The following is a 14,815-nucleotide window of genomic DNA, read 5'->3' on the forward strand; positions in this document are numbered from 1 at the left end:
GAAATTATAATCTGAATAGATATTACAAAGAGAAAATTATCCCTTTATTTGAAATAGATGAGTGAATTATTTTGAGCTATGTTCTATCCCTTAATTATTCTATTATATCTAGATCTTAACTGCTCCGGAAAGAGTGTATGGTTTAAGGACACCAATAAGCATTTACAGAATATTAACGATCCAACAATGGGTTGATGATTCAGCCTGGATTCACGCCAGGGTCTGTGAAAGAACTCAATAAACATGATATGCATTTCAAACACTGGCAATCGTAATTAAAATTTCCAAACCCCTCAATCCTATAAATTACATCGAATAGAAGCATTTGGCCTGCCCCTGCTCCCCTCCAGCGAGCGTCCTTTCCAGGCACTTTGGGACCCAGTACCATATTGTCAAAGAAAAAAAGGTGACGTTTGGCTTTTTTCCCTTTTTTTTTTAAATAAAGATTCTCTTTTCCAAACTTATTGCAGAGTTGCACACTGCTCTTTTTAAAATCCTCTCTATATCAGTGGTTACGGTCTCTCCTTTATTCCTTAACGAGAATTTTAAAAATTATTCTCTTAGCCTCCCCACCCCCCTTGGGATATGAATCTGCTTCTTAAATGACTGAAAAAACAAGTTATGACCCTGATGATAACAGGAGCAACTGGACTCCCGCCCGTTCACCCCAGGGACCCGCTCGCAGCGCGCAGCCGGTTCCGGGCAGGTCAGCCCGGCGTCCGCCCCGCCACTTCACCCGCCCCAGCCCCGCCTCTGGGACGCGGGGGCGGCCGGGAGCGCGGCCCGCGGCGGAGGAGGGCCGGCCTCACACAAAGACGCGCCCCCGGCGGGGAGCCCAGCCCACCGGTCCCAGCCGTCGCCTGCAGCGCGCGCCCTCAGGTCGGGTCGCGGCGCCGCCACAGCTCGGTCTCTCCTTCTGCTCATTTTATTAAAAAAAAAAAAAAAAAAAAAAAAAAAAAGAAAAGAAAAGAAAAAAAAGAAATTCCGCCCCGCCAGTCCCGCCTTCCGCCTCCCATTGGTCCGCTCTCCGTACACGTCACGCCATGCTTCCCCAATGGCGAGGCGTGATACTGCGAGGTGGGCCGGACCCGAGCGGGGAGTGGGCGGCGAGTCGGCGCAGCAGCTCCGCCGCGGCTGTGCCACCATCGCGGAGGTGCCGCTGCTCCGACAGACGCTCGCGAGCTGCCCCCCGCGCTCCAGAGCCTCCTCTTCCTCCCGCACGCCCCGAGACGCTCGCCCTGCTGGGCCTCGGTCCCCGCCTCCTCCCCCCTCTTCTTCCCCTCTCGCGCTTTCCATACTGCCTCTGCCTCATTTTCTCTCCTAGTTGAGGGAAAGAGAAAAAATCACCATCTTCCTCAGGGAGCCCCTCGCCCTCGGAAAAACAAAACCAGACATGTTCCTGGGCTCCCGGTTCTGAAGGCTTGGCCCGACCGAGGAGGAGGGAGCCTCGTTCAAGTCGCAGTAGAGGGCACGGCAGGGGAGCCCCCGCAGCCCCGGCGTCGCGTCCCCGCGGGCCGGCCCCCTCGGCCCTGCGCCCGCCGCCCCTCGCTCCCCGCGGCCTCCCGCCGGCCCCTGCCGCTTTCCCAGGAGCCGGGCCGCCGACACCGCTCATTGATGGTGTAGCGGATTAGGGGAAGGTAAGTCTCCAACTGGCCTGTGCCGTGTCGTGGGCTTGTTTTCATGGCGCCTCGTCCTGGGGACCAGCTGCTGGGCGGGCCAAGGGGGTCGTCCCGGCTGAGCCCGAAAGAAATGGCCGGTGTGGAAGCCGCCGACGTGGAGGGGTTGCCAAGGCTGCCGGGGCGGGAGGGCGGCGGGGAATAAAGGGCCAGGGTGGGGGCACTTTAGGGGAGTCCTGTGCCGGCCAGGTGACTGTCCTCCGTGCCTTGGGACCCCTCGTCGCCTCTTGCCTTCCTGTTCGCGCTCTCGGACTTGTCTAAGGGTGAAAGTGTTTCGTGTCCCCTAAATTATTGGCCGAACTACGGGAGGGAGGGAAGTCAGGGGCGGTTTAAAAAAATCGTCAGTGCGTGAATTTGGGGGTGTGGGAGGTGGACTTTGATTCAAGTATTGTTTTTCGACATCGGGGGCAGATACCTTCGTTTGTGTTCTCAATCTCTAGTCCTCTGCCCCGTGTGACTACAAAATGAGGAAACCAGAAAGCGCTTGCAGCAGAAGAGAATTCTTCTGGCATGTTTTTTCAGTTCTGGCTGAAGGACGGTGGCTTCTCTTCAGTTCTTTCTTACGGTTGGGGGAGAGGGTGGTCGTACACCCGTCAGGGCGTGCGTGTGGGGTGGAGGGGAGAGTAGTGCAGGCTTTCCTTTGGAACTGGTTGTTTTGAGAAGTTGTTGAAAGGGAAACAAAATGATTCATTGTCGAATTGTCATTTTCCCCTGTCTCTTTTCCAAGGTTTGCTTACAGTTTTTTTTTTTGGATTACAGACTTCACAAACATTGATTTAAGCAAAATGTGTCCTTGAGAAACTGAGTGCTTTACATGTTGCAGTGTGTGTTGCTATTTTAAGGTGCATTTTAGAAAGTAGTTTTGTGTGAATCCCGAAATAGGCATCTCCAAAGCAATTTTTTTTAAATAAAAAAGATAACTTAGTAAAAGGGTGAGCTTGGTGAATTACAAAACATTTAATATAACAAACCAGTGCATCTTATGTTTAGATTTGGAAGTTTTCTTTTGTTAAATATTGCTTTCTATTTAAAGAGATCTTTTTTGTTTGGTGTGCACTGGTTTCTTTAGGCTCAGTCAGTTGGGGGAGGGGTGAGAGGCTGAATGTATACAATAATAAAATCATCTTTGGGTAGGTATTTCCTTCCATGGATTTGTTTGATGAGTTAATTCCACAGTACATTATAAGCCAGTTTTGATTTTGATGGCCTAGTCTGGGTGAAAGCAGGCTTCCAGCTCTCTCTTGTTGAGGTCGAAGGGAAGAGGCAGAGACAGACAGACACACACGCACACATACACAGAATACCAGGCTGAGGGCTCATTGTTCTTCCATACACACATTCATTCTCTCTCCCATATTTGGGACTAGGTTTGCACAGACAAACACAGCTCTTTTTGGGAGAGGAGAGAAGACGGGGAAGGGAGGGTGCTTTTCCTTTTCAGCTTTCTTTCACCCATCTCATGTCTGGCCTTTTTTGCAACCTTGCAAGGCAGAAGAGTGCATGGGGAACTAAAAGACGCTCAGAAACATGTTCAGAGACTCCTCATGCTCCTTTTCCTCCCTTTGCAGTCCTGCTTTCTGCTACTCTTTCTTTTCTGTGTATGTAAACATAAACTCTACATGTCTTGGCCTTATATTCAGCACTCAGTGCTTTCATAGTCCTCATCGCCCCTGACTTTTGGGACTGTGATTTGTTCACTTGACTGTAGTGAATGTTTTTCTCTTCTAAGTAGAAATAGGGTGTCTCAGTTAAAATTATAAAGATTTGTTTGAGGTTAATATTTAGCAAAATAGTGTGTGTGTGTGTTCAGTGGTCTTGAGAGTTTGATGGTCAGGTTTGCTGGCTATTGACCTATCAGTGAGGCTATTGTTTTGTAAATAGAGGTTTTAATAAAAGATCTGGTTTTCTGTTCGGGGGACTGGTGTAGAGGCTCCTTTGAGCACTGGACAGTTGAGAGTCCACTTGGGGAAAACCCAGCTCTGGACCAATGATGGAGGTTGACTTGAACACATGTGGGCTGCAGAATAGCACCTTCTTCTGGTTAATTGCTTTGAAGGATCCAGATGAAGATGATGGGGGAGGGGATTAACTGCTGAGGTTTAATGATTTTCTTTTAAATGCAGTTCCAGTGCCTTTCTGCAAATGCCACTTCCCAGGGCTGTTAATACAGATGCCCTTTGACAGGCATGGTTGCATCACGGCTTTATTATATTATTGGCTGTCTCTTGACATTCATTTTATGTTATCAAAGGTATTTATACATTGTGACTTGCAGTGACTCCTTTGAATTGATACTCTTCTCTCTTTCATGAGAAATACAGTATGTCTTGAAATAGTAATTAAGATAAGGGGGATTATTTGCATTTCAGGTGTTGGAAACTATATACACTAGCTGTCCTTAAAAAAAGTTTTTAGTACCATTAAAAAAAATCAAATGTATCCTGTAGAAAGTGAAATCCTAACACTGTACACAGATTTTCTACAGGGATTTAATCCTGGTAGAGGGAAAAGGGAGGAGTTGGGATGGAAAAAAAAAACTCACTAAAATCATCAGTTTTGCATATATGTGTTCCATTGCAGTAATGTGCTTTCAATAGTCATATTAACATAAATAAAAAATAAGCTTGATAGGATAGCTTGTACATTAGATTTTTAAAAAAAAACAGGCCAAAAAAAGACCAGGAAAAATTTGAAATGAGTATTATACAGATTAACTTACAAGAGGGCCGAATTCCCCTTTAGAATCTCCTAAACCAAGGTACAGTTTCAGAGATTTTCTACTTGATAAATGCCTTAAAGGACTTTGTTAGCACAGATCCTAACCTATCAGTTTTTTTTTTTTTTTTAACATAATGAATGATTTACGTTAGAAAGATTTTCGGTCAGATTTGTAGTCACTGAATAAACATCTCCTGTAACCAGACTGGTTACTCATAAGAGTGTGATTTCTGATTCTCTTTCCTTCCAAAATATGAAGCATGGGGTGAGGCTGTGGCTCAAAGTGTTCGGCCCTGGGTTCAAAACCCAATAACACCAAAACAAAAAACTTCCCCAAAACTCAGAAGTTGTGCATTTTTTACAATGAAGTGCAAACAGTTTAAATGGGCTATTTATTTAGTGGGAATAGTACCAGGTAATTTCAATCCTTTGTCAAGGAAACTAGAATGAGAACCGATTTCAATTAAAAAGATAATCCAGCCAGGTGCTGGTTGCTCACACCTTAATCCTAGCTACTTGGGAGGCTGAGATCTGAAGGATCAGAAGTTTGAGTCCAGGCAAATGGTTTATGAGACCCCCATCTCCACAATAACCAGAGTGGAGATAGAGCACTTGTTTTGCAAGCATGAAGTCCTGAGTCCAAACTCCAGTCCCTTTAAAAAAAAAAAAAAAAAAGGTAATTCAAATGAAGTAATAAAATATACCAGTTACTTTTTTCAACTTTGACTTATTGGTCGGTGAACAAAGTTCTTAAAAAAATGGGGCAATAATAACTGGCAGATCCTGCAATATTTATATGTAATATCAAACAGATATTGAACAACAATATGTCAGGAGTTGTAAAGAAAAAAGCACACAGAAGTGTATGTGTTTCTCTCAAAAATCCCTATATGTTGAATATTATTATGGGTTTCATAAACACCAATTACTTTAAAATTGGTTTTGAATCTTTAACATCTTGTTTAAATCTCAGTAATAAAAAAAATATTTAAGTGGTAAAGTAGGTTGTATATACTGAGTTCTTTGGGAATAGTATGCTTCCCTACTAACTGCTCTTGGCAGATACTTTTGCAGTTGACTGAAAGGTTAGGATAGCAGAAAATTCAGATGTTTAAGTGAGTCACTGTTGTAACCTGTGAGCTTCAGTACACACACACACACACACACACACATCCTGTAACAATACACTATTGTTTTACATAATCAGTTTCTTTCTTTCTTTTTTTTTTTTCCCCATAATCAGTTTCTGATAACCCTGAGCTCTAGTTGGTCTTAGAGTTCTTGAGAACTAGGAATTACTCTTGAATCATATTTAAGTAATTGTTAATGCCCTGATAATTATTACAATGTTGAAGCATTGCTTATCCTATTTAAACATGATTTGGTAGTTTCTTGTCTGACAGCACTCTAGTGTTTTTTAAATGAGGAGAAATGTGCATTTAAATATGTGTTAGAAAATTATTTAGATGGCTTATGTCCCCCTAATATTAAAAATAATTCTAGATTGCCCAAGTACTAAATATATTCACTAGCTTGGAGTTTTGGTTGGAATTATTTGTATAACTAATTTGTTGGTGTGCTAAGTACTGTAAGATATCATTGGTGTACTTACATTAGTTAACTAGGTCAGATAGTACAGTTCATTTTGGAAGTTTTTTTTTTTTTTTTTTTTTGGCGGTATGAGTTTGAACTTAGGGCCCTATTCTCACTGGAGCCACTCCACCAGCCCTGTTTTGTGTTGGGTATTTTTGAGATAGTGTCTCCCAAATGATTTGCCTGGGCCTGGCATTGAACCTTAATCCTTCTGATTAGCTAGGATTACAGCTGTGAGCCACCAGTGTCCAGTTTAGAGCAGGTTTTTTTTTTTTTAATGACCTGTTTGTTCCAGTGTAAGATTGTTTTTAATTGGTAAAATTTGGTAAATATATTAGCAAACATATTATTTTGAAATTTTTCCTTATATGGTTAAAATTCCAAAATAAGACTTCTAAAGTGAAGCATGGTGACACATGTCTATAATCTCACTACATGGGAAGTGGAGGAAAGGGGTTCGAGAGTTGGATGCCAGTCTCTGCAGTTTGTGAGACCCTGTCTCAACTCCCTCCGCCCGCTAATTCATAGAACACTTATTATTTGAGGAATCCTTACACTCTGTTTATCCTGAAATATGTACCACAAGTTAAAGCCATGGTCTTACCCTAATTTTAAACTAGTTAGCTGACTTTTAAGGGCTTTGGTTATGGTGTTGGGGTTTCAGGGAACAGAATATCTTCAAAGTCATTTAAAGTATTGAGGAAAAGTGGAATAGAAATTTGAGAGTTAGTCCTTGGGCTGGGGGTGTGCTTAAGCCATAGAGCCCTAGGACTGCCAAAAAGAAAAAGTTCTCCCTGAAGAAAAAGAACCCCTGGTTTAGTAGTGTCTCGTTGATATTGGAATACTACTGGAGAAGTGGATCTCACCTAACTTGTTATTGACCAGATACCTTTTTTTTTTTTTGGATGGTATTAGAGTTTGAACTCAGGGCTTTGTGCTTGCTAGCAGGCACTCTAGCACTTGAGCCATGCTTCCAAGTCCATTTTGCTCTGGTTATTTTGGAGATGGTATCTTGAGAACTATTTGCCTGCGCTGGCCTCAACTCTTAGTCCTTCCAGTCTCAGCCTCCCAAGTAGTTAGGTTTATAGGTATTGGGAGGTGGAGACCTGTAGGGTCACTGTTCCAGTCCACCTGGGGCACAAAGTTCTTGAGAACCCATCTCAACCAATGGGTGGATGTGGTATTGTGTGCCTGTCATCCCAGCTAAGTAGGGAAGCACAAGTAGGATCACAGTCCAGGCTAGCCTAGGCATAAATCGAGATTCTTTGTCTAGAGGTGTGGCTCAAGTGGCAGAGGCCTGCCTCGCAAGCCTGAGGACCTAAGTTCAGGCCCTAAGTACAGTCTTTCCAAAAAAAGAAAAAAAAAGAAAAAGTTTGTTGAGCTGTACCCTAATGCTTGGGTTGTGCCTAGCAATAAGGACACCATTCTAGAGGAGATTATGTTTACTCGTGGTCTTGGACTAACCTGAAAGAGCGCTTGTGAGCAAGAGTATCCAGCATCTCTAGACAGCATCCTAGATGGGGAAAACCCCAACTACCAAACCCCATTCTAGTGCACACTCAGCAGGACACCTGTGTGCATATGCATTGGCATGTATACATGTACCCTAGGCTTCCAGAGGTCTGATTCCTGACACTCTTCCTTCTGGGGTATTCCATGTATGAGGAGTGAGCACAGTTGAGGCAGAGTGAACAGGTGGAATGCAGGCATGCATCTGCATTGTATGAATTACCTTGGGAGGAACTAGAAACTCCCTCTCTGGCAGAACCTGGCTATGCTGAGGAAATGTATTCACATGAGCAGTTCTGCTTCATGGCTACTGGGATCCAGGGCTCTGGCCGTTGATTTAAATAGACATTAGATACATGAAGACATCAGTGAGGAACATTTTTACTGGTGCTCCTTGTTTTATTTTCTTGTGGTGCTGGGGATGGAAATCAGGACCTCATTCATGCTAGGCATAAATGAGTAGCTCTTGCTACTGAGCTACATTCTCAGTTCCTGGATGCTCATTTCTAAACCCAGAGCTAGAGTTCCTTTTGCTCCCTCACACTTTTCTCCCTCCTCGTCTCTTCTTTCTGTGTGGGTCACAGAATGTGGTTGAAGGCATAGCCGTCTCTGTCTTGCGTCCCTGATAGAGCCACTATGTAAGGATGTTCAGGTTAGACAGTAACAGGCTAACGTAAATCTTTTGTTAAAGGAAAAGCAAAGAAAGTGCCAGGGTTGGTTCACTTTTTCCTTAGCTGTTTTATTTCTGCTTTCTTTGTGTCTTTATGCTTCTACTTCCATTTCCACTATTATGGACTCTGTGTATCTTTAACTAAGATTTGCCAAGAGAGGTCTGTTAGATCGTTAGTTAAGGGTTTGAGGTCGGACTACCTGCTAAGCTGCCTACCACCTTTTTAGTTGGGCTACCTCTAGGATGGAGTCTCACCTCTGTACACCAGGTCATGTGGAGGGACACATCTGGAGTTGAGGGAGTGATAGGCATTCTGAGCCAGGTAGTCTTCTGTTACAGCCTATCAAGTTTTTCTTTTCTTTTCTTTTTTTTTTTTTTTTTTTTTCCGGTGATAGTGGGGTTTGACTCAGGGCTTCATGCTTGCTAGGCAGGTGCTCTACTGCTTGAGCCACTCCACCAGTCCAGTATGTGTGGGGTATTTTCAAGATAGGGTCTCACAAACTATTTGCCTAGGCAGGGTTTTTCTTTTTTACCCCATTCTGCTAGCTGTGATCATATTCAAGGTTTAAAGACTTCATTTTTGGACAACTGCAGTCAGTTGTATAAGTATTGGCAAGAGTCAATAAATAATAGACACTTGACTCTGCAGTTCATTAGGCTAAGCCTTATAGATATGTAAAGATGAAGAGAACAGCCTTGTTTATATTGGTCTTCCTATGCGCATAACTGTTAGAAGATAAAGATAAGTGTTTTAGAAAAAAAAAAAGTGCTTTAGAGACCAAAATGCCATAGGGCTGTATTATTTATTGTTGTATATAAGTTACTTGCAAACTTAGTGTCAACATAGTAAACATGTACTATCTCACAGTTATTGTGGATCAGTTGTTTGGGAGTGGCTTAACTAAGTGATTCTGGCTTTGGCCTTCTTGAGGTTATAACCTAAATGTTAGCAGTCATCTGAAGGCCTGGCTGGCACTGGAAGGTTTGCTGCTGCTGCTGCTCCTTCTTTTTTTAAATTTTTTGTAGTACTGAGACTTGAACTCAGGGCCCACACCTTGAGTCACTCCACCAGCCCTTTTTTGTGATGGGTTTTGACTTCAATCCTCGATTCTCCTGACCTCTGCCTCCTGAGTAGCTAGGATTATAGATGTGAGCCACTGGTGCCTGAGTGGGTTTGCTTCTTGTGTGCCTCATTCTTACCCATGGGGTAACTTGAGTGACTTCATGACATGACATTTGGCTTCCTCTAGAACTAGTGTGTGTGTGTGTGTGTGTGTGTGTGTGTAAAAGAGAGAGAGAGAGAGAGAGAGAGAGAGAGAGAAACAGAAACAAGAGGAAAGGAGAAGAGAAGAGAGGAGGAGGAAGCTTCAGTGGTTTTTATGACCTAGTCTTGAACGTCACTTGCACACCATAACACTTACCATATTGTATTAGTTAGAATCAACTCACCAAATCCAGCTCACACTCAAACGTAGGGGAATTGACATCCAGTTCTTGAAGGGAAGAACATCAAAGGATTTGTGAGCTGGGTGCGGGTGGCTAACGTCTGTAATCCTAACTACTCAGGAGTCAAAGCTCAGGAGGATGTGGGCAAATAGTTTGAAAGACCCCATCTCAAAAATATCCAACATAAAATAGGGCTGGTGTGGAGTGGCTCAAACGATAGAGCGCCTACCTAGCAAGTGTGAGGCCCTGAGTTCAAACCCTAGTACCACAAAAGAAAAAAAAAAGAATTTGTGGATTTATTTTAAAACTACCACAAGTGTTCAAAGGAGAGAGCTGTAACAGATTAGGAAAATGTTTTCTCCCTTGCTCAGCTGTCTTTAGGCAGTGCTTTACATTGATGCAAGGGTGGTTGGTTCTTGGGAGAGTGGCAGGACCAGAACCTCATATTCATCTTCTCCTTCTATCTTTGTTGAGATTTCATTTATTTGCTACATTCTTCCTGTTTTTAACTGAGATCTAATTTTTTTCTTTTTTGGTGGAACTGGGATTTGAACTCAGGGTTCAAGCTTGCAAATCAAGCACTTTACCACTTGAGCCACACCTCCAATTCATTTTGCTCTAGTTATTTTGGAGATGGGGGGGTCTCATGAACTGTTTGCTTGGGTTGACCTTGAACTTCGATTCTACTGATCTCAGCTCAAGTAGCTAGAATTATAGGCCTGGCTAGATCTAATTCATTCATTTAAAACCGTGCTGAGGATATGCTCCAGAAGTTCTTTTTGTTGTTATTTTGCTGTTCTTATTTCCTACCTTTTAAGTACTCTTTTTTTCCCCCCCCTTTGGCTATTCTGGAGTTTGAATTCAAGACCTTATGCCTACCATTTGGGCTACACCTCTAGTCCTTTTTGCTTTTACTTATTTTCCAGATAGGGTCTCCATTTTTTGCCAGATCTAGCCTGAACCCTGATCCCCCTACCTATACCTTCTGCATAGTTGGGATTATAGTTGTGTACCACCACATGTGGCTTGTTGGTTGAGATGAGAGTTTTGATAATTTTTTGCTCTGGGTGGCCTCTAACAGCAGTCCTGACCTCTGGATCCTGAGTAGCTGGGATTAGAGCTGTGAGCCACTGTGCCTGGCTAAATACCTTTTCGTTAGTTCTTTAACCTTCCTACTCATTTTATCACTTCTTATTTGTTTGAATGTTTATTTTCATATTAATGTAAATTTTAGTGTTAATCATTTTCTTTTCATTAGGCTTTGAAACCATTGAAAGCAGAAACTTTTCATTTAACCACATAAGTATGTATGCACACATTTGAAATTAGATGTGTTCCAAAGAACACATTTCATTGATTCTAGAATGCCATCATTTGTGAAATGCGTTAATAATGTACTACTAAGAATGAAAAAAATGCTGTCATAAGACTTGTCCCAGTTCTAGTTGTGTGTAAGTATAAAACGTTATATGTCTTAAAATCCCTGAATTTAAGCTTTAGGCTGTTTTCTTTTTACAACTGGATATTATCTCGAAAGCATGTCTTGAGGATAAATCTTAATACAAGTTTTTTTCTTCTGTAGCACTCAACAGTGTTACAGGCCATATTCTTTTTTTTGGTGGGACGGGGGTTTGAAATGTTCTACGGCTTGAGCCATGTGTTCAGCCCATGTTGCTGTAGTAATTTTTGGAGATGGGACTTTGAGAACTCTTTGCCCAGGCTGGCCTTGAACCTCAGTCCTCCGGATCTGAGCTACGATTAGAGTCGTAAGTCACCACTGTCTAGCCATATGGGTTGCATACAATATAGGTTGTCTTCTTTTTTTTTGGTGGTCCTGGGGTTTGAACTCAGGGCCTCTTGTTTGCTCTACCACCTGAGACACTCTGCCAACCCTTAGGTTATAATCTTGCCTAAGGATTTAGCATGACCAGTGTTTGTTATGGTCACCTTACGGAGATGTTACCATAAACCTATAGTCATAGTTAGATTATATTCTAGCTTCCGTATGGTTGGAATAACAATTGTGCATTTGGATTTGTCATATATCATATATATACGTGTAATATGTCATATAAACAATATATATCTCATATATATATATATATATATACACACACACACACACACACACACACACAATACTATTTTTATATATCTCAGAATATCACCCTACATCATCAGTCAGGTCTAAAATGTGTTTACTTTTGTGTGTGTGTATATACCTATATATGTATATTTATTTATTTATTTATTTTGGTGGGGCTGGGATTTGAGTTTAGGGCTTCTTGCTTGCTTTACCACTTGAGCCATGCCATCTCCAGTCCGTTTTGCTCTGGTTTTTGGACATGGGGTTTCTTGAACTATTTACTTGGGCTGGCTCAAACTGTGATCCTTCTAATCTCAGCCTCCCAAGTAGCTAGGATTATAGGCATGAACTATCCATCGGCTCTGGGCACACCTTAAATACTGATGTTCTTATGATCCTGCCAATAAATGTCTCTCAGCACTGTTTTAACACTTGCTTCTAATCTGCAAATTTATAAACATAGTTCCCCCTTCCCCCAACTAGGGATTGAATTGAGTCCAGGATCTTGTACATGTTAATATAAACATAGTTCTTATCTCTCTCCTGCGATCTAGATCCATGTTGCCCTTTGCCTCTCTTATATATCTTTTGGACACTAATCTTCAAAATTTGCCAATCTGTATTTGTTTGCTCTTAACTATTATGCTACCGTAGAAAAATAAGAGCCGGGTGCTAGTGGCTCACCCCTGTAATTCGAGCTACTCAGGAGGCAGAGATCAGGAGGATCGAGGTTTGAAGCCAGCCCTGAGCAAATAGTTTGAGAGACCCTATCTTGAAAAACCCATCACAAAAAAAGGGCCAGTGGAGTGGCTCAAGTGTTAAGAGCGCCTCCTAGCAAGCCTGAGGCCCTGAGTTCAAATCCCAGTGTCACCAAAAAAAAAAAACAAAAAAAAGCAACAACATCAAAAAAAAAGGTATAATTAAGGAAAAGTGTTATGTGATGAACAAGATTTGCCATTTGGAAAAGTGGCCCACCATTAGTGATAGTGGCTGTGGCATTTTGGTAATATGCTGACTCTAATTTTAGTAACAGTGTAATTTTTAAGGACTATGATTATATATGATTATGTTAGTGCAACAAAGCTGAAGCCTAATCATATTAAACTCAGCTTGAAATAGTATGATGATGGAAGGGAGGCGATTGACTCGGAGGCTAGGAAAGAGGCAAGCAGAAAGTTCCACTTAGCTTCTGTAGCCTCAGCTGCACTGTGAGCTTGGAAACTCCAGGAGAGGCCCCTCTACTTTGCATGTGAGGAATGCAGTAGGCACTCATTTGTTAGATGTAAGAATATTATAGAGGAAGATGATAAAGGTGTTAAAACTACATTTCTTTACCCCAAGTCCTACTGAGGAAGCTTAGTTTTGGCACAGTCTTTCAAATTAGTATAGGGAAAAACACATTTCAGATCTTCATGTTGGTACTTATTTGAGTCATCAAAAATGAGTTTTTTTCCCCCAATGTGTGTTGGTTCATGCCTATTATCTCAGTATTTGGGAGGTGAGGCAGGAGGATTGAAGTTCGAAGTCAGCCTGGGATACCTAGTGAGTCACCCTGTCTCTGAAAATCAAGGGCTGGGGATGTCGCTCAGTGCTAGAGCACTTGTTTAGTATGTGCAGGGTCAGTTTGATCCCCAGCATTGCACACAAAAAAGCTTTTATTTTGTTCCTGGTAAGTTAAAAATATGTATTATAAATTATTTAATGGAATAATAATTAGTAAGTAAAAAATTTTTTTGTTTGCAGTACTGGGGTTTGAACTCAGGACTTCACACTTGGTAGGCAGGCGCTCTACCACTTGAGCCACTTTGCCAACTCTATTTTATGTTGGGTTTTTTGGAGATAGGGTCTTGCAAAGTGTTTGCCTAGGCTGGCTTCAAGCCTTGATCCTCCTGATCTCTGCTTCCTGAGTAGTTAGGATTACAGGCGTGAGCTACTGGCCCCTGGCTGGATTTTTTTTTTTTTTTTGCGACAGGTCTCACTGTGTAGCCCAGGTTGGCGTTGGAGACTCTATCCTCCTGTCTTCACTTCCAGGTGAATTATAGATGTGGCAACCATTCCTAGCTCCAAGGCCTTATTTAGTTTTATTATGTTTCAGTTTTATATTAAGAAACTGGTCATAGTGATTGTGTTTTCAGGAGGCATAGCAAGTATTGGGGACGGGAATGATGAGGGAGCGATCCTAATCTTTCATACTTACAAACTGTTCCTCATATGTAAACATTACCTAATTAAAATAAATACACAATAAAAGCCTGTGCTTTAAATTTCTTTTTGAATTCTTACCATTCCCTTTATTATATCCTTTAGTCAGATATGAATTTAAGTATGAGATGATACATACAAAATGACCAAAACACAGATTGGGCCCTTGATGAATTTTTTCATCAAGAAGACTTATAAGTGAGTACTAGGTAGAAGAAATTGCCTTAGACATGATGTTCCAGTTTAAGAAGCTCTGGCTGGTCTGGCTGGGGTATTAGGGAAGATTTGGTGTAGGAGGTGGTGCTTCACCTATGTTTTGAAGGATTGGTAGGATTTGGACATGTGATAAGTAGCTAAGAGGATTTCAGGCAGGAAATTGCATGGAACAAAGGCTCAGAGGCTGAAATACGTGGAAGTGGTGAGTACTTTGCTGCTTCTATGGTGAGGATTATTAAATTGTGTTTTGATTTTCTTTCTGTCTCTCTTTTTAAAAATTCTTTTAAAATGTCCTGTAGTAGATTCAGGCATTAGTTCTTTCAACTCAGATAATTCATGCTCGAAGTGGTAGCTGTTCAAACCAAATTGCAAACATTTTAGAGAGGAATTGTTTGGGTTGCTTTCTCAGAGTGAGAACACATTGATCTGGCTAGAACCTTAGAAGACTGGAAAGATAATGGGATCAAGGTATGGGGAGATTTTGAGTAGGAGGGAGAAAAATGGAGGGATGAACCAAACCAGGGTATAATAGATGTATGTCTGGAAATGTCACAATGAAACCCTCTGTATAAATTATCATATACTTGGTGTGTTTGTTAAATGCAAATTTTAATTGCAAAGTTAATATAATACTAATATTATAGTATGCTCATTATAATAATCATATAGTTCAAAATGAATATTCACTTTTCCAAAATT

General features: G+C 41.8%; 1 protein-coding gene across 1 annotated transcript in view; it reads left to right on the forward strand.

Annotated features, from left to right (window-relative positions):
- Positions 1-1,500: 1,500 nt before the first annotated feature.
- Positions 1,501-14,815, forward strand: part of Rere (arginine-glutamic acid dipeptide repeats) — a 379,832-nt gene continuing 366,517 nt past the window's right edge. The window contains exon 1 of the mRNA XM_074081432.1: positions 1,501-1,637. The gene's annotated coding sequence lies outside the window, so the exon portion shown is untranslated. The remainder of the gene's footprint in view (positions 1,638-14,815) is intronic.

Source organism: Castor canadensis, chromosome 7 (genome assembly GCF_047511655.1).
Source record: "Castor canadensis chromosome 7, mCasCan1.hap1v2, whole genome shotgun sequence".
Taxonomy (NCBI): domain Eukaryota; kingdom Metazoa; phylum Chordata; class Mammalia; order Rodentia; family Castoridae; genus Castor; species Castor canadensis.